At 44.6% G+C, this 20,545-nt stretch overlaps 1 protein-coding gene across 2 annotated transcripts in view; it reads left to right on the forward strand.

The window, feature by feature from the left end:
* LOC147701202 (B-cell receptor CD22-like) overlaps positions 1-20,545 on the forward strand; it is a 479,604-nt gene that overhangs the window by 69,083 nt on the left and 389,976 nt on the right. The window lies entirely within an intron of this gene.

A 20,545-nucleotide genomic window follows, 5' to 3' on the forward strand; every position in this document is an offset into this window, starting at 1 on the left:
GGTTATGATTATGGGGTGCAGGGGTATTTAAAGGGAGCAGGGTGGGATTAGGTTTTAGGGTGTAAAGGGTAATAAAATAAAATAATAAATAAAAATATTATAAATAATGCAATTTAAAAGAATAAATGTTTTAATTAAATAAAAAATGTGTATATATTATGTACATATAGTCCGTCCTCCGTATCTACTATGGCACCGCACAGCTGAATGTAATTTAATTCTGCACTATCACTTTAAAAGGTCTTTTCACCGCACGTAACGCGTCATGTGATCAAGGTCCAGGTGGGACCGAAACGCGTTATGGCGGCATTGATGCAGGGTGTTTGAATAAATGGCACAAAGAAATTTGGGCCCGCGTGTTAATCCTTTTCTGATTCTACAAGAAATTTCTGGGTGAAGAACTGCAGTATTGTGGTGTCGGATTGCTTGGCCGACACTTGCGGAAATCCCTCCTCCGTTCTAAGCGTTGTGGTATCGAAGCAGCTAGCCTCGTGTTACGAGGCGTATTCACTGTGCTCTGGAGAAGAGCGAACCGCACAGCAGCCCCTGGACACTGAAAATTGTTCCCGCCTGAGTGACCGGAATCGAGGCGGCCGGAGATGTTAAACCGTGCTGCCTGAAGATATCTGGCAAGTTAGGGGACTTTACGGATTGACCAGTGGAGGAGTGTGCCCAGTGGGGGTGCCGGAATTGTTTGCCGACTTTCATTGTTAAAATTTGCAATTTAACCCATAATGAAGTGCATCATGGCTGCGGAGGCGTTACGGAGCCGCGAGGCGGCTGCGGTCGAACTGTTTGATGATTCTCCGGCCGGGGAGTCGTTAATGGTGGTTCAGCAGAATGCTGCACCCCAGGTGAACTCTAGCGCACGAGATCTGTTTACGAGATTGGAGAAGCTGATGCGGTCCGAGCAAGCGAAACTTTCAGTCCTAACTTTACTACTCCTAAACGGAGAAAAATCCTAACTTTAAGACTTTCGGTATTCACAGAATTCATTTAGGAGTAGTAACGTTAGGAGTCCTAACTTTAGGACTCCTATCTGCCTTCTGTGAATACCGAAATGAGTAAGTGCCTTCTGTGAATATCAAAATGAGTAAGTGCCTTCTGTGAATAGCAAAGTGGTAGTAAGTTTAGGATTTTGTCTTAAGTTAGTTGTGTGAATCGGGCCCTGAGTCACCCATGTTCAGGATTCTGCTAAACTCTGTCATGCCTTGGGCTTTTTGAGTGGACTTTGCAGAACACTTGATTGTGCTTTCTGGTGCTGCTGGGCCTGCATGATACAGGGTCTTCTCTCTCACTGCTTTAGATGATAGTATTTCTGTGATCCAGGTGGTCTTACCTGTTGTTGAGCTGGTTTGCATCTGTGGACTACCACCTGAGTGTCTGTAGACCAGGCCACACAGGTGAAATGCTGGTGACAAGTTCAGGAATGCAGGGCATCTCCCTTGCCCAGTGCTTTACTCGCCACTTCTCCCATTCCCCCTTTAGTTCGGTGAACATCAGGGCCTCAGAAATACTGACTGAACAAGTCCTGAGACGAGCATTGCTCTGCTTTTGTCGCCTTGTGTTTGGTGGTATTTCTAAGTAGGTCTCCCTCTAGTGACTGTTCCTGGTCAGGACTCAATTTTGGGCTTTATTAATAGCATCTTTGAGCCAAAAACCTTGGGGTCATGGTTTGACGACAGACTCACAATGACCAAACAAGTGAACGCTGCCACCTCCTCCTGCGTCTTCATTCTGCGTATGCTCTTGTAAAATCGGCGTCCTTACCCGTCGGGAATGGTGGAGCCCGACCCCTACTGATTTGTCATTTCCGGCTTCTCCACAGAATCTCGAGTGGGAGCACGGAAACCAGACTGCCAGCGAGTTCGAGGACAACGGGCCCTTTAAGTGGGCGACGACGTACGAGGGGGAAGCCCCGGCCCTCCGTGACGTCACTGAGACCACATTGGTTAAAACAGAGGAAGTCTTGTATACCGGGTGTGGAAACACCGCGAGGAAGAAGGCGGAACCTGGAGAGACGGAGAACCGGTGTGCAACAGAAGACGGGACCCGAAGAACCGAAGCGGGAGACTGCAGTGGAGCCGAAGGAGAAGCCGACCCACGAGGCGAGCCAGGAGGCCAATGACCCTGCGGACCGCCGTGCCACACTCCCGAGGGAGGAGTGTGGCTGACACAGGTACGGCGGCGTTTGGCGGCTTGGATAGGCAAGCGTAACGCTAGTGCTTAGAGCGCCACTGTGTGTTCCGCTCCCGCTGCATTTATCCCTTTCCTTTCCCTCACCCTACCCTCCTTTACCGTCTATTCCAACACCTCCTACACTGAGCACGGCAATTATTATTAGATACACTGAGTGTATACCTAACACTCCCTGGGCCCCCTGGTGCAACCCCATTGGAGGACTGTGTCCTAACGGCCTTCCGCCTTGTTGGTCTTCTTTCTTTCATGTGGCGAAACCCCCGGTGCTCGAAGTGAGGAACCATCTTTCTGGGAAGGAACCTGTAGACGAGCAGCGCCACGGACCCCAGTACCTTTGCGCGGAAGAGACTAACATTTAGGACACGAATGACGTTTGTCACCAAACCCTTAAGAGCTATTAAAATAAAACCCTCCTTAAACCCTACAGTTGGTGTCACGGTCGTCCCTTCACCCACGTCCACACTGGTGTCAGAAGTGGGATCCTCCCCTCCCAAAATCACCATGGCAATGGAACAAGTGATCCAAACGCTCGTTGATGGACAACAGAAACTAGAGTGGGCTATAGGCCAACACATAAGCACAGCTGATGCTGACCGGGACTTGTTCAGAACGTCTATGACCCAACAAATGGACACTATCCAAAAAGTTGTACAAACTCCCATCTCATCATCCGCACTGGACAGAAGGCCCGTAGGCCCACACCCATCAGGGGTCGCCTTACAAAAGTACGTGAATGGGGAAGATCCAGACGCGTTCCTGCTGAATTTTGAGCGCGCAGCCAGAGCTTGCGGATGGCCGGAAGAGAAATGGCCTTTCTTTTTGGCTCCCTTACTCTCGGGAGAGGCTCAAACTGCCTATCAGGTGGCAAATCATACAGGAACGTCTTCATATGCCGACATAAAATTTATTAGACCACCTAGGGATGGATGCAGAGGCATACCGTCTACGGTTTAGAAAAGAGAAAGGAAAACCGGGTGAGAATCCAAAGACCATGTATCTAAGGGTAAAGATGGCTGCCGAAAAATGGCTCAGGCCAGATATCCGGAGCAAAGAAGAGGTCATGTCCAGTATTATACTGGAACAGTTCATGGAAGTCTTACCATACAGCACACAGAGGTGGTTAAGACAACACCCCGGACTAACGGCGGCCCAAGCCATAGAGATGGCGGCCAACTATAATAGAGAAGCACCCCGGTCTTTTCCTTGGGACAATGAAAAAAATACCAAGTCATAACATCTACATCCAAACCTGAGAAAAAAAAAACTGTACCCGACACAATCAAACCACGCCAGTTCAAACCGGAAGGTCCCCATGTGAAGGGGCCACAGTGCTTCGAGTGCGGAGAATGAGGGCACATAGCCCAAATGTGCCCCCAACGAAGACCCCCAGAAGAACCCATGGAGGTCGGCTATATCCCACGGACAGTCATGTACACTTCCGAAATGGGCCCATCCTTTTACGTCAGGGTACGAGTTAACCAGAAGTTAGTGAAAGCCTTACTTGATTCGGGTTGTCGTCAATCAGTTGTTCAGGAACGCCTTTTGCACCCTGACCAGATAGGCAAGGAAGGTACTGTTCTTATCAGGTGCGTCCATGGCGACGTCAAACCCTATCCTACGGCCCGAATAACCATACACCCAATAGGTAGAGAGCCTTGCTCAGTTAAGGTGGGGGTAGTAAGGTCTTTACCCGAAGAGTTGATACTAGGGGTAGATAACCCAGACTTCCTGTCCTTGTTCAAGAGGGAGTTAAAAGACCACACCGCAGAAGCTTACCTATCAGTAGACCCATGGGTGCTAGACAGAGGGTTTAAGTTCGCACAGGCCAATGATCCTTCTCTATTGAATGCCTGGGAAGCAGCTCATCACTCTCAAACCTCTCCACCACTGAGTTACCCCAGATTCAGGATAGAAAACGATCTGCTCTACAGGGAAAGTAAAGAGGGAGAACCCACACAACTGGTAGTACCCAAGGAATTCAGAGAACAGATTCTTTTCTATGCCCATACACACCTAACTGCGGGGCATAGTGGTAGTGAGAAAACAACTCAGAACATTGTACGTCTCTTTTATTGGCCCGGTATATACAAGGAGGCAGACACATACTGTAAACAGTGCGAGGTGTGCCAAAAAAAGAACCTGACTCGCCCACCCGCAGTACCCCTGCAACCACTGCCAATCATTGGAAATCCCTGGGATAGGGTAGGTATGGACCTGATTGGACCACTACCACGTACATCGCGTGGCCATACCTACGCCCTTGTTGTGGTTGATTACAACACTAGATTCCCAGAAGCCTTTGCACTCAGTACTCCGACTACTAAGAACGTAGCGGACAAGTTGGTGGAGTTATTTTCAAGGGTAGGGTTCCCTCGCGAGATTCTCACGGACCAGGGAACACCATTTGTTTCCCGGATGATGAAAGAGGTGTGCAAAACGCTTGACCTACACCACATCCGAACATCCGCCTATCATCCTCAGACGGATGGCCTCGTTGAGAGGTATAATAGGACCCTAAAAACCACCCTTAAGAAGTTGCTAACTACCGAGAATAAGGATTGGGACAGAGTGCTACCCCTAGCGTTGTATGTGATAAGAGCACAAGTACAGAGTAGTTTGGGGTTTTCACCCTTCGAATTGCTCTACGGCCGTCAACCACGGTCCCTGTTAGAGATTACCAGAGAAGCATGGGAAAATGAAGGAGCCGCTGAACAGAGAAATCTGTTGGAGTATACACAGCAGTTAAGATCTAGATTGGGCAAATTGAGGGACTTAGCATATTCAAACCTAGAGAAAGCTCAAGCCGCTCAAAAACGGTACTATGATAAAGGAAAAAAATGGAGGACCCTAGAAAAGGGAGACTGGGCTCTGGTGCTTCTACCTTCGTCCACCCAAAAGTTTCGGAGTGAGTGGAAAGGTCCCTATAAAGTTGTAGATACTTACGGGCGTACCACATACAGCTTACAAATGTCCCCGAATAGGAGACAAACTTTCCGCATTAATCTCCTCAAGAAATGGATTGGTCCATATCCCCGCCAGGCTAACTTGACCTTACCAGAAGATAGGAGTGGGTCCACCCTGAAACATCTGCCAATGAACACAGAATTGACTGAAGTGAAACGAGGAGAGTTGATGTCAACTCTACTCCCCTTCTCCCCTATCTTTTCAGACACCCCTGGGTGTACCCATTTGGCAGAGCATCAAATACGCACAAAAGAAGGGCAGATAGTAAAACAAAGACCTTATCGCATTCCAGCTGCCAAAAGGGCTGATGTAAAGAAGGAGGTGCAGGACATGCTTCGTATAGGGGTGATAAGACCATCTAAGAGCAATTGGTCCTCTCCCATAGTCATGGTCCCTAAACCCGACGGGTCTACCCGTTTTTGCATGGAGTTTAGAGCCCATAATGCTGTGTCGTCTTTTGACGCATTTCCAATACCCCGGGTGGATGAACTAATAGAGCGAATAGGGGATGCCCGCTACATTACCACCCTTGACCTGACCAAGGGGTATTGGCAGGTGCCACTCAGGGAGGAGGATCGCCACAAAACAGCCTTTGCAACAGAAGATGGGCCCTTTGAATTTACTGTCTTACCATTTGGACTCCATGGAGCCCCCGCTACCTTTCAGCGGTTAATGAACAGGGTACTGGCCAACCACACCTCATACAGTTCGGTGTATCTGGATGATATAGTCATCTTTAGTTCATCCTGGAAAGAACATCTAGAACATGTATCCAATGTCTTAACCGCATTACAGGCAGCCGGACTCCATGTGAATGCAAAGAAATCAAGGGCCGCATTTCCAAAAGTGAAATACCTGGGATTCATGCTAGGCGAGGGAGTCATAGCCCCTCAGGAGGAAAAGATCAAAGCTATAACCAGTACCCCTTTTCCAGCCACAAAAAGGGAATTACGTGCGTTCCTAGGTCTCATAGGGTACTATAGGAGATTCATCAAGAACTTTGCAGACCTTTCAAGTCCCCTAACAGACCTTCTGCAGAAACACGTAAAGAACGCTCTGCCAAATCCTCCATCAGAGGGAGCCATCAAAGCCTTTCAGACTCTAAAGACTGCCCTTACCACAAGCCCGGTCCTCATACCACCAAACTTTGAGAAACCCTTTTCCCTGGCCACTGATGCCTCCGACACCGGCATTGGGGCTGTGCTGTCACAGGAGGGGGATGACGGAGCAGAACATCCCATACTCTATGTCAGCAGAAAGCTCCATCCCAGGGAACAGAAATACCCCACGGTGGAAAAAGAGTGTCTCGCCATCCGGTGGGCTATTGACAAGCTGAGGTACTACCTGGAAGGTAAAGCTTTCGTCCTATACTCAGACCACGCACCCCTTCAGTGGATGCAAAGAAATCGGTCCCAGAATGCTAGGATATTACGTTGGTTTCTCTTCCTACAACCGTTTGCCTTCAAGGTTGTGCATCGGAAGGGGGTAGACAATGGGAATGCCGATTTCCTCTCCAGGATGCCCATTCTCCCCGATCGGGAGAATCCAGGGGGGGAGGAATGTAAAATCGGCGTCCTTACCCGTCGGGAATGGTGGAGCCCGACCCCTACTGATTTGTCATTTCCGGCTTCTCCACAGAATCTCGAGTGGGAGCACGGAAACGAGACTGCCAGCGAGTTCGAGGACAACGGGCCCTTTAAGTGGGCGTCGACGTACGAGGGGGAAGCCCCGGCCCTCCGTGACGTCACTGAGACCACATTGGTTAAAACAGAGGAAGTCTTGTATACCGGGTGTGGAAACACCGCGAGGAAGAAGGTGGAACCTGGAGAGACGGAGAACCGGTGTGCAACAGAAGACGGGACCCGAAGAACCGAAGCGGGAGACTGCAGTGGAGCCGAAGGAGAAGCCGACCCACGAGGCGAGCCAGGAGGCCAACGACCCTGCGGACCGCCGTGCCACACTCCAGAGGGAGGAGTGTGGCTAACACAGGTACGGCGGCGTTTGGCGGCTTGGATAGGCAAGCGTAACGCTAGTGCTTAGAGCGCCACTGTGTGTTCCGATCCCGCTGCATTTATCCCTTAGTCCTACCTTTCCGTTCCCTCACCCTACCCTCCTTTACCGTCTATTCCAACACCTCCTACACTGAGCACGGCAATTATTATTAGATACACTGGGTGTATACCTAACACTCCCTGGGCCCCCTGGTGCAACCCCATTGGAGGACTGTGTCCTAACGGCCTTCCGCCTTGTTGGTCTTCTTTCTTTCATGTGGCGAGACCCCCGGTGCCCGAAGTGAGGAACCATCTTCCTGGGAAGGAACCTGTAGACGAGCAGCGCCACGGACCCCAGTACCTTTGCGCGGGTGAGACTAACATTCAGGACACGAAAGACGTTTGTCACCAAACCCTTAACAGCTATTAAAATAAAACCCTCCTTAAACCCTACAGTTGGTGTCACGGTCGTCCCTTCACCCATGTCCACAGCTCTGCAAGGTTTTCCATTCAGTCCCCACCAACACCAGACAAACAGTCACACAGGCCCTCATAACCAGCAGACTAGACTACGCCAATGCTCTCCATGCAGGCATCACAAATCAACTCATACAAAGACTGCAGATCACTTAAACTGCCACCACCGGACTCATTCTCAACATTCCCCACAATGCACACATCAAGTCCCACCTCAGAGAGCTAGAGTGGATACCAATCCAGAAGCGATGCCAACTCAAACTGCTCACCCAGTGTTAGAAATGGGGATCTCTTGTTGGAAAAGGTAGGCACCTTTGTCCTAATAGGGACACTTACTTCTTGTCGGGATAAGGGGGATACACACTTTAGATAACCCCTGCGCACTCCTTGGTAGCTTGGAATGAGCAGACAGGCTTATCCCAAACGCAATGTGTAAAGTATTTGTACCAACACTCACAGTAACACAGTAAAATCACCACAGAAGGACACCGCACCAGTTTAGAAAAAGAAAGTATTTTTATCTAAACTAGACCAAAATTACGAAAATCCAACATACACAATTAAAAATTTGACTTTGGAAAGGTTATTGCAAAAATAAAGCTTGTAGAAAACAAATAGCATCAACTGGTGCTATTGCAATGTCGTGGCAGCAATAAACCCATGTTGAGCTGATGCTGAAATTCGAACGTAGCTCACCAGCTCTAAAGTTCGCAATTCTAAAACTTGTGGCGGGAGGTGTGTCTAAAAGTGTATGTCGGTGCTGGTCATCAATGAGAGAGACCTGTGCATTTTTCAAATGGGTGGTGAAAAAATATGAGTATGTTGCTGGAGATGTGGGCCGCCGTGCCACCAATGTACTTACCGGGGGAGGGTAAACACCCATTATTCCACAACTTTCTTTCCGCATACCATCACTCTGCATACTTTCATTACGAAAGTACCATGACTCCGCAATGCCATTATAACGCATGGCATTACATTTTATATGCTTTAACCACGCAAACATTTACAACGAAATTCGTTGTAAATGCATGAATGGTAAAAGCATGTTTTTTTTTATGTTTGAATAAGGTAAGTATGGGTATAGGGGTATATGTTTTGGGGTACTGAGGTATATGTTTTGGGGTGTTTGGGTATTTTAAGGGTTCAGATATAGTTTCGGGTTATGGGGTACAGGGGTAGTTTTAGGGTTTAGGGATAAGTATGGGTTTTGGGGTACAGGGGTATTTTTAGGGTTCAGGGCTAGGTTTGGGTGTTCAGGTATAGGGGTATTTTTAGGGTTCAGGGGTAGGTTTGGGGCACAGGGGTATTTTAAGGGTTCAGGGCTAGGTTTGGGTTTTGGGGTAGAGGGGTATTTTTAGGGTTCAGGGCTAGGTTTGGGTTTTGGGGTACAGGGGCGTTTTAGGGTTAAGGGGTAGGTTTGGGTTTTGGGGTACAGGGTTATTTTTAGGGTTCAGGGCTAGGTTTGGGGTTTGGGGTACAGGGGTATTTTTAGGGTTCAGGGGTAGGTTTGGGTTTTGGGGTACAGGGGTATTTTAAGGGTTCAGGGCTAGGTTTGGGTTTTGGGGTACATGGGTATTTTAGGGTTATGGGGTAGGTTTTGGTTATGGGGTACAGGGGTATTTTTAGGGTTCAGGGCTAGGTTTGGGTTTTGGGGTACAGGGGTATTTTTAGGGTTCAGGGGTATGTTTGGGTTTTGAGGTACCGGGGTATTTATAGAGTTCAGGGCTAGGTTTGGATTTTGGGGTACAGGGGTACTTTTAGGGTTTAGGGATAGGTTTGGGTTTTGGGGTACAGGGTATATTTATAGGGTTAAGATGGGTTAGTGTTTAAGGGTGTTGGGGTATTTTAAGGAGTAAGGGTGGGTTATGATTATGGGGTGCAGGGGTATTTAAAGGGAGCAGGGTGGGATTAGGTTTTAGGGTGTAAAAGGTAATAAAATAAAATAATAAATAAAAATATAAATAATGCAATTTAAAAGAATAAATGTTTTAATTAAATTAAAAATGTGTATATATTATGTACATATAGTCTGTCCTCCGTATCTACTATGGCACCGCACATCTGAATGTAATTTAATTCTGCACTATCACTTTAAAAGGTCTTTTCACCGCACGTAACGCGTCATGTGATCAAGGTCCAGGTGGGACCGAAACGCGTTATGGCGGCATTGATGCAGGGTGTTTGAATAAACGGCACAAAGAAATTTGGGTCCGCGTGTTAATCCTTTTCTGATTCTACAAGAAATTCCTGGGTGAAGAACTGCAGTATTGTGGTGTCGGATTGCGTGGCCGACACTTGCGGAAATCCCTCCTACGTTCTAAGCGTTGTGGTATCGAAGCAGCTAGTCTCGTGTTACGAGGCGTATTCACTGTGCTCTGGAGAAGAGCGAACCGCACAGCAGCCCCTGGACACTGAAAATTGTTCCCGCCTGAGTGACCGGAATCGAGGCGGCCGGAGATGTTAAACCGTGCTGCCTGAAGATATCTGGCAAGTTAGGGGACTTTACGGATTGACCAGTGGAGGAGTGTGCCCAGTGGGGGTGTCGGAATTGTTTGCCGACTTTCATTGTTAAAATTTGCAATTTAACCCATAACGAAGTGCATCATGGCTGCGGAGGCGTTACGGAGCCGCGTGGCGGCTGCGGTCGAACTGTTTGATGATTCTCCGGCCGGGGAGTCGTTAATGGTGGTTCAGCAGAATGCTGCACCCCAGGTGAACTCTAGCGCACGAGATCTGTTTACGAGATTGGAGAAGCTGATGCGGTCCGAGCAAGCGAAACTTTCAGTCCTAACTTTACTACTCCTAAACGGAGAAAAATCCTAACTTTAAGACTTTCGGTATTCACAGAATTCATTCAGGAGTAGTAACGTTAGGAGTCCTAACTTTAGGACTCCTATCTGCCTTCTGTGACGACCGAAATGAGTAAGTGCCTTCTGTGAATATCAAAATGAGTAAGTGCCTTCTGTGAATAGCAAAGTGGTAGTAAATTTAGGATTTTGTCTTAAGTTAGTTGTGTGAATCGGGCCCTGAGTCACCCATGTTCAGGATTCTGCTAAACTCTGTCATGCCATTTTGAGTGGACTTTGCAGAACACTTGATTGTGCTTTCTGGTGCTGCTGGGCCTGCATGACACAGGGTCTTCTCTCTCACTGCTTTAGATGATAGTATTTCTGTGATCCAGTTGGTCTTACCTGTTGTTGAGCTGGTTTGCATCTGTGGACTACCACCTGAGTGTCTGTAGACCAGGCTACACAGGTGAAATGCTGGTGACAAGTTCAGGAATGCAGGGCATCTCCCTTGCCCAGTGCTTTACTGGCCACTTCTCCCATTCCCCCTTTAGTTCGGTGAACATCAGGGCCTCAGAAATACTGACTGAACAAGTCCTGAGACGAGCATTGCTCTGCTTTTGTAGCCTTGTGTTTGGTGGCATTTCTAAGTAGGTCTCCCTCTAGTGACTGTTCCTGGTCAGGACTCAATTTTGGGCTATATTAATAGCATCTTTGAGCCAAAAACCTTGGGGTCATGGTTTGACGACAGACTCACAATGACCAAACAAGTGAACGCTGCCACCTCCTCCTGCGTCTTCATTCTGCGTATGCTCTGCAAGGTTTTCCATTCAGTCCCCACCAACACCAGACAAACAGTCACACAGGCCCTCATAACCAGCAGACTAGACTACGCCAATGCTCTCCATGCAGGCATCACAAATCAACTCATACAAAGACTGCAGATCACTTAAACTGCCACCACCGGACTCATTCTCAACATTCCCCACAATGCACACATCAAGTCCCACCTCAGAGAGCTAGAGTGGATACCAATCCAGAAGCGATGCCAACTCAAACTGCTCACCCAGTGTTAGAAATGGGGATCTGTTGTTGGCAAAGGTAGGCACCTTTGTCCTAATAGGAACACTTACTTCTTGTCGGGATAAGGGGGATGCACACTTTAGATAACCCCTGCGCACTCCTTGGTAGCTTGGAATGAGCAGACAGGCTTATCCCAAACGCAATGTGTAAAGTATTTGTACCAACACTCACAGTAACACAGTAAAATCACCACAGAAGGACACCACACCAGTTTAGAAAAAGAAAGTATTTTAACTAAACTAGACCAAAATTACGAAAATCCAACATACACAATTAGAAATTTGACTTTGGAAAGGTTATTGCAAAAATAAAGCTTGTAGAAAACAAATAGCATCAACTGGTGCTAGTGCAATGTCGTGACAGCAATAAACCCAAAGTACAGCAGCAACGCATGGTGCGCTGCATCGGGCACGGAGTCACACAGACCCCCAAACAAACAGTAACTTGGAAATGAAGTCTATTACGATGCACAGCATGAAGGAAGTGAGGCGTCGGTACTGGTGTTGAGGCCATCTTTCTGGCTGCCATGGGGGAGGCGAGGCGTTGTGTCCGCGAGAAGGAGACATGTCGTGTCCAGGACAGGGGAATGCGGTTGAGTCGGCAGTGAGGCTTCGGTTCCGGTGATGATGCGAAGTCAGCAAGTTCGTGGATAACAGGATGCAGGCACTGGCAGCCACAGAGTCACTGCGAGTGCTGGTATTAGGCACGGCTGATAACTACAGGCGTCAGTGGGCGTCAATGGGCGTCGGAGCTGCGGTGAAGGCCGGGCGGTACGTCGTTCACTACATGAGCAGTGCCCAGGCCTAGGTGCAGGTAGTGGCATAACAGCAGCGTAGCTGACGGCGACGGAAACAGGTTTTCTTACATCTCTTAGGATTCTTCCAGCTAAATTGGCGTTCGCTAAGCAATATCTATGAAACCATGCCATTAATTGTAGACAAAGCTAAAATTACTCTTATTTTTCTTAAGATATGGTTTGCTTTGCTGACACATAAAGATCCCTTAGTATATTCCCCATTTTTTTTCCTTTGTACAGTTTAATGCACCACAGCCCTGCGAGACCATACAAATAGCAATACAGCGTGATATAGGCCTCTGTTAATGTGACAAAACAGGTATTCTTTGAAAGTACTAGTCTGTGAATACCATCTTCCACTTACACAGAGCTAGGGAGATTCCTCTCGGATGTTTGATTTTTGAGATTGACCCCAAAAAAATGTTTAAAACATTTTGCCACAAAGGGGATTTCAAAATTTTACTAGCCTGACAATGATGTTTTCCAGGACTGCTGCAGGTTCTCCTGGCCAAAGACATTTAAAAAAGAAAAAATGGTGGCAGTAATGCAGGCTAAAAAAATCACAACCTGTTCTTTGGAAATGTAAAATTAAAACACACTCAAATGTATTACATTTTCAATAAAAACTGCATAAACATGCAGTGATCTGCAGGTCTTGGGTTCCAGTGCCAACAAGGCTAACTCAGCTGTCCATCCTTCTGAGGCCAGTAAGTACCATTAAGTTGAGTAAAAGGAGCACCTGCAATTTATAGGGGTTAGAAACAGGAGATTATTTAGAAATGCACTACATAAATATAAATTACTAGCAGCCCGTCCCGACGTTGTCCATGGTATGAATTGCTGCCGGCCAGTAGTATATTGTTTTGTAGTATTTCGTTTTGATAGCATTTCTTATCTATGACAGGCCTGTGAAACACTCCGATTCACAGTGCACTGCTGATGCACTTAAGAGTGCGCGTTCAGTAGTCTGTGAACTCGAGTTTCCCTACTTTATTTTTCCTTGTAGTATTACATAGCGTGAACTCGACAACATGGCATGAGCACAATTTACATTACAGAAGAACACATTAATTTGTGGTATGCGCGGGGAGACAAAGCGATTTGCTTGGAATCACAGGATGTTGAGCTGATGCCGAGATTCGAACGTAGCTCCCCAGCTCTAAAGTTCGCAATTCTAGAACTTGTGGCGGGAGGTGTGTCTAAAAGTGTATGTCGGTGCTGGCCATCAATGAGAGAGACCTGTGCATTTTTCAAATGGGTGGTGAAAAAATATAAGTATGTTGCTGGAGATGTGGGCCGTATTGCCACCAATGTACTTACCGGGGGAGGGTAAACACCCAATATTCCGCAACTTTCTTTCCGCATACCATCACTCCGCATACTTTCATTACGAAAGTACCATGACTCTGCAATGCCATTATAACGCATGGCATTACATTTTATATGCTTTATCCACACATACATTTACAACGGAATTCGTTGTAAAAGCACAAATGGTAAAAGCATTTTTTTTAATGTTTGGACAAGGTAAGTATGGGTATAGGGGTATATGTTATGGGGTTCTTAGGTATATGTTTTGGGGTGTTTGGGTAATTTAAGGGTTCAGATATAGTTTCGGGTTATGGGGTACAGGGGCAGTTTTAGGGTTTAGGGATAGGTATGATTTTTGGGGTACAGGGGTATTTTTAGGGTTAAGGGCTATGTTTGGGATTTGGGGTATAGGGGTATTTTTAGGGTTCAAGGGTAGGTTTGGGTTTTGGGGTACACAGTATTTTCAGGGTTCAGGGCTAAGTTTGGGTTTTGGGGTACAGGGGTATGTTTAGGGTTCAGGGCTAGGTTTGGGTTTTGGGGTACAGGGGTATTTTAGGGTTCAGGGTAGGTTTGGGTTTTGGGGTACAGGTTTATTTTTAGGGTTCAGGGCTAGGTTTGGGTTTTGGGGTATAGGGGTATTTTTAGGGTTCAGGGGTAGGTTTGGGTTTTGGGTTACAGGGGTATTTTTAGGGTTCAGGGCTAGGTTTGGGTTTTGGGGTACAGGGGTATTTTTAAGGTGCAGGGGTAGGTTTGGGTTTTGAGGTACTGGGGTATTTATACGGTTCAGGGCTAGGTTTGGATTTTGGGGTACAGGGTATATTTATAGGGTTAAGATGGGTAAGTGTTTAAGGGTGTTGGGGTATTTTAAGGAGTAAGGGTGGGTTATGATTATGGGGTGCAGGGGTATTTAAAGGGAGCAGGGTGGGATTCGTTTTTAGGGTGTAAAGGGTAATAAAATAAAATAAATAAAAATAATATAAATAATGCAATTTAAAACAATACATTTTTTAATTAAATTAAAAATGAGGGAGTATATTTTGCCACAGAAAGTATGATTAGTGCTGCAGAAAGAAAAATTAGGGCACATTTTGAGTGACTTCTCAAATCCTCTTCTATTTCATTAAATAATTCTGACATGCAGTATGCCAAGATGGCCACCAGAGACAAAAGAGCCCAAAAGTAGCTCAAATATCACCCAGATGTAGCCCAAGTATAACCCAATGACAGTATGTCCCAGAGTGTTATAAAAAACAACTAGAGCGCTAACAGTCTTACTTATGACAAAAGTATGGCACACCAGAAGCCATCTTGATTGGAATGAAGTGGTAAGTCTGAAAACATTCAATTTAAAAAGGAACAAAATGAGGAGGTTCATTTTGCCATAGAAAGAATGATTAGTGCTTCAGAAAGAAAAATTAGGGCACATTTTGAGTGACTTCTCAAATCCTCTTCTATTTCATTAAAAATTCTGACATGCAGACTGAAACATGCACTTTCAATACCAGCAGCAGACTTCCCTGGTGAGCAGTAGCTTTACTACAGTGATCTAATAAGCAACTAGCGTGCTAACATTCTAAATTTATGGCAAATGTGTGTCACATCTGAATGCCTTCTTGATGGAATCAAAGTAGAAAACTGAAAGTATTTCCTACTGAGGAGACTGTAGTAAATGAGGAAATTAGGAAACTTCATAACAAATAAGTCTCCCAAGACGGCCACCAGAGACAAAAAAAAACTAAATTTAGCACAAATATCCCCCAGATGTAGCTCAAGTATAGCCCAATGACAGAATGTCCCAGAGTGTTCTAAAGAACAACTAGAGCGCTAACAGTCTTTCTTATGACAAAAGTATGGCACACCTGAAATCATCTTGATTGGAATAAAGTGGTAACACTTAAAACATTTAATGTGCAAAGGAACAAAATGAGGGGGTTCATTTTGCCATATAAATTATGATTAGTGCTGAAGAAAGAAAAATTATGGCACATTTTGACTTCTCAAATCCTCTTCTATTTCATAAAAAAAATTCTGACATGCAGGCTGAAACATGCACTTTGAATACCAGCAGCAGATTTCCCTGGTGAGCAGTGGCTTTACTACAGTGATCTAATGAGCAAATAGAGTGCTAACATTCAGAATTTATGGTAAATGTGTGACACATCTGAATGCCTTCTTGATGGAACTAAAGTAAACAAGCATTAAAAATGCAATAGACCTTGCCCTTGTTTAAGTTAAAGCAATTCTGTTTGTAATGAGGTGGCTTTTTAGCTTTGCTTTTATTAGTGTTTTTCAAACTTTCATGTAAATAACATGCATATGTATATGTAAGCATGCATTTAAATTTGTATTTATATAGATATGCAGATTATATATGTTTATATATGTATGTATATATATATATACACACACATATATATAAATGCATATGCATATATATATATATATATGTATATGTGTATATGTGTGCGTGCAGAGAGAGGTAGAGAGGTAGAGGTGTAGAGGTAGAGGTGTAGAGGTGTAGAGATAGAGGTAGAGAGGCAGAAACTAGTAGAGAGAGAAGTAGAGAGAGGTAGAGAGGTAGAGAGTAGAGAGTGAGTAATAGAGAGTAGAGAGTGAGTAGTAGAGAGCAGTAAAGAGAGTAGCAGAGATTGAGTAGTAGAGAGTAGTAGAGTGAATAGTAGAGTGAGTAGCAGAGAGTAGTAGAGAGTAAGTAGTAGAGTGAGTAGTAGAGGGCCGAAGAGAGTGAGTAGTAGAGAGTAGTAAAGAGTGAGTAGTAGAGAGTGAGTAATAGAGAGTGAGTAGTAGAGAGTGAGTAGTAGAGAGTGAGTAGCAGAGAGAGAGAATAGTAGAGTAGTAGAGAGTGAGTAGTAGAGTGAGTAGTAGAGAGTAGTAGAGAGAGAGTAGTAGAGTGAGCAGTAGAGAGTAGTAGAGAGAGAGAGTAGTAGAGAGTGAGTAGTAGAGAGTAGTAGAGAGTGAGTAGTAGAGTGAGTAGTAGAGTGAGTAGTAGAGAGTGAGTAGTAGAGAGTAGTAGAGGGAGAGAGTAGTAAAGAGTGAGTAGTTGAGAGAGAGTAGTAGAGAGTGAGTAGTAGAGAGTAGTAGATAGTGAGTAGTAGGGTTTGAGTAGTAGCGAGAGAGTAGTAGAGAGTAGTAGAGTAGTAGAGAATGAGTAGTAGAGAGTGAGTATTAGAGAGTAGTGGAGTAGTAGAGAGTGAGTAGTAGAGAATAGTGGAGAATATTCCAAAGTTTGGCACAGCACCACTTGCACAACAAGTCCAATCAAATCATATCACTTAGAGTCCTTATTGAAGCGCTGAATCTTGGTATATATTCAAATGCTTTTATTTTCCTTAAGTTTATGTACCACAGCCAGCCGACGCGTTTCGTTCTGTACAACAGAACTTCTTCAGGGCGTTCTTATTTCCTTCAAGTTATGTCGGTATCATGTTGTCATATAACTAGATATTTCTTCCAAATGTTAGACGAGTCGTAAGTACATTCTTATTGAAAGTGACTAGGTATCAATTTTACCCACACAATTCGGGCAGACTTGAGTAATTTATAGCATCCTCAAAGTCAGTCTTTCAAAAATTCCAAAGTATAGGACATGATAATCCAAATCCAAAAGCTTCTCAAGAAAAGTCATTTTCAATCGTTCGGAATATCGGCGTTTGGGCAGATGTGACCCACGGACATGGTTTATGACTTTTCTTGAGAAACATTTGGATTTGGATTATCATGTCCTATACTTTGGAATTTTTGAAAGACTGACTTTGAGGATGCTATAAATTACTCAAGTCCATGGATGCTGCTGGGAACGCCCCCAGCAACACCCATTGCACGCCCATTTAATGCTGGACACTGCGTTAAAGGGACTGATATTTATCAGGCAGGATTACACCACAAAAAGTGGCTTAGTCCTGCCTGATAAATATCACTCAGTCTCCTGCGCCACCGGAACGTCACAAAAAGTGAGGTTCCGGAGGCGCAAGGGGGCTCGTAAATATGGCCCCATAGGTTTCACACTCGTTATAGTTAGGAATTAGCATTTAAAAAACCTTTGAAATTCACTGAAAAAAACCATAGGTTTCACACCAGTTATAGTTAGCTGGACATTTTACTCATACAAAACCATTGAAATTCCACCATTATAGTTAGTTGTACTCATTATAACTTGCGCCCGCAATCCACTGCTGATGATGTCACATATTATTTCATTCATGACATGGTCAGTGACATCACTGATGACATCACAGATGACATCATCCAGTGAATGTGGTTTGCTTTGATATTTAAATATGTATTATAAATACACTATGCATTGAAGAATGAGTGGATATATAAATATAAATGTGTGGATGGTGGATTTAGTAACAGTGTCATTGATTGTTTCCTTGACTAATTTATAGAGTCTCACTATATATAATGTGTAGTTGCTAAACTGTGTGAAAGTCTTTATTGCTTTGTCTTAATTGCTATGTTAATGACTATATTTGTTATTGGTTTCTTAACTGAGTATTTGTATGGGTAAATGAATGTCTATGTGGTTTGGTAGGGGGTGTGTGATTGCCAAAAAATGTGTGAATAGTTCATTCAGTGGGTATATGAGGTTAAGACTACATGTTATAACATTTGTTTCAGTGAGTGTATATGTTTGTGGGTGTGGTGGTGATGAAATATTTCTCTCAATGGTACATCTCCATTAAACTTGGAAAAAATGGCAGTGTATGTGACAGTTATATCTAATTAAGTGTGACTAAGACTTAGGGATTGTATGAGTCACTATATGGATAACTGTATACTTGTAATAGTAATTTTATAACACACTAAGTGTGAGTTACTATCTATATAAATAGATGAAGTGGTGTTTGTATAAGTGTGTAGGTGAGTAAATGTAAGTATAATCAATTTTTTGCGTATGTCAGAAGGATGTCTTTATAAGTGAATACAATGTGTGCTGGTGTGTAATGTTAAAATAGGCGTATAAGTATATTTGATAGTGTTCTGTTGATTATTCACTGCATATAACACTGAATCTATAGGTAAGTGATTAGACGTTTGTATAGTTCTATGAATAACTGAGTGGGTGTTTAGAAATTTCTATTGGTGTGTCAATGGTTTCAAATATGGCACTTTCTATTTTACAGTGAGTGATGAAAGATTATACTAGTGTGTGATGAGGTGTATTAGATTGTCACATGGATGATGTCATCAGTGATGTCATTTGAGATGTCATCAGTGATGTCATCAGCGATGTCACTGACCATGTCATGAGTGCTGTAATATGTGACATCATCAGAAGTGGTTTGCGGGCGCCCGAGTTATAGTGAGTACAACTAAATATAACGGGGAAATTTCAATGGTTTTGTATGAGTAAAATGTCCAACTTACTATAACTGGTGTGAAACCTATGTTTTTTTTAGTGAATATATATATATATATATATATATATATATATATATATATATATATATATATACACATATATACAAACATATATTTGATGTTTTAATAATGTACTTTTACAATGTATATGACTTTACCACACATGCATTTGCGTTATAATGACATGCGTGATAAAGTCATATGCGTTGTAAAAGTTTTACAAATGATGTCTTTGCGGAGTAATAGTCTTGCGTTATAAAAATTGCGGAGTGATGGTATGCGGGATGTTGGTTTGCGGAATATCATCACATATTCCCGGGGGAGGGATAATCCCTTTCTTGCTATTTCCGTGGAGGCGGGCCTTGTGTCCGGATGTGCGTGGCGCGAGGCCTTAGCGCAACAGAACTGGAAAATCTCCAGTGTACGCTTCAGGCGTCACTGGAAGTTAAGGCGAGATTACATTTCCTGCACAACAGCCCATGTTTGCGCTCCTTGCGTCCCTTGGGAATAGCGCCATGCCTGACCTTCATACAGTAAAGCAGGTGCACGTCACTGGGAGCGTGAGGCAAGCACACCCGGAGCTGGAATGTACAGAACCTGGGAAGAAGAAACAATGAAATATTGGGCACAATGCTCGCTTTTTTTCCGTAATCCCGCGCCCCGCACACGCCCACATCCCCAGCACACGCCCACAGCACACGATATGAGACATGGCATGAAGGGTGGAACGTACCACACGCCCTCAGCATTTGTCACACCCCCAGCACACGCCCACAGCATAACGTAAACACGCCCACAAGGGACTACTTTGCTGGCACGGTTCTTTTACCTTTTAAATGTATATGGTGGGCGTCTGCATAGCCTATGTCCTTCTGCTGCAACTGCCCTTTCCAACGCTGTATTGGGTTTTGTGATTGGTGCTGTGGTTCCTGAGATTACCCGCCTCAAAGGTTTGGGCTCTCTCTTTATTATATTAGTATAGAAGATTACTTTTTTATTTTATATGATCTACAAGCTTCTGACATAGGGCCACTGGACAGCTATAGAGAAACTGACATTGCGCCAATGTGAATTAATGCATTTTCCATGCGTAGCCTCTGGCCCAAACATTATTGCTTCTAGGCACACCACCATTTGTAGCAGATAATCAAAGTCTATAAAACATTATTATTTTTTTTTTTGTGTAAGACCTTTATTAGTCACAAAGCAGTTGACACAGCATGAGCCTACAACCCTGGGGGCGGCTCGCTACGTTAATATCAGTAACCAACATTGTAAATGATTGTTTCATATGAACACCTCTGCAGTACAATGCAGAGCTCCGTCGTGTGTCTTATGTATGGCTACTAGCTGGTAAAGGAAGTGAGTCTTACATTTTCTCTTTTTATAACAAGAACAGTATAACAACACTCCCCAACTTAGACCGTACAGTTTAACCCTCACATGCTACACTTCAGTTGTAATGATAGTCACAGTTCCCTCCAAATGCCCGCCGCCACCCTACTCATATACCTGCGGTTTGCCACCCATTTGTCCGATCAATTCAATCCAAG

This window comes from Lissotriton vulgaris, chromosome 7 (assembly GCF_964263255.1).
Source record: "Lissotriton vulgaris chromosome 7, aLisVul1.2, whole genome shotgun sequence".
NCBI classification, from domain to species: Eukaryota; Metazoa; Chordata; class Amphibia; order Caudata; family Salamandridae; genus Lissotriton; species Lissotriton vulgaris.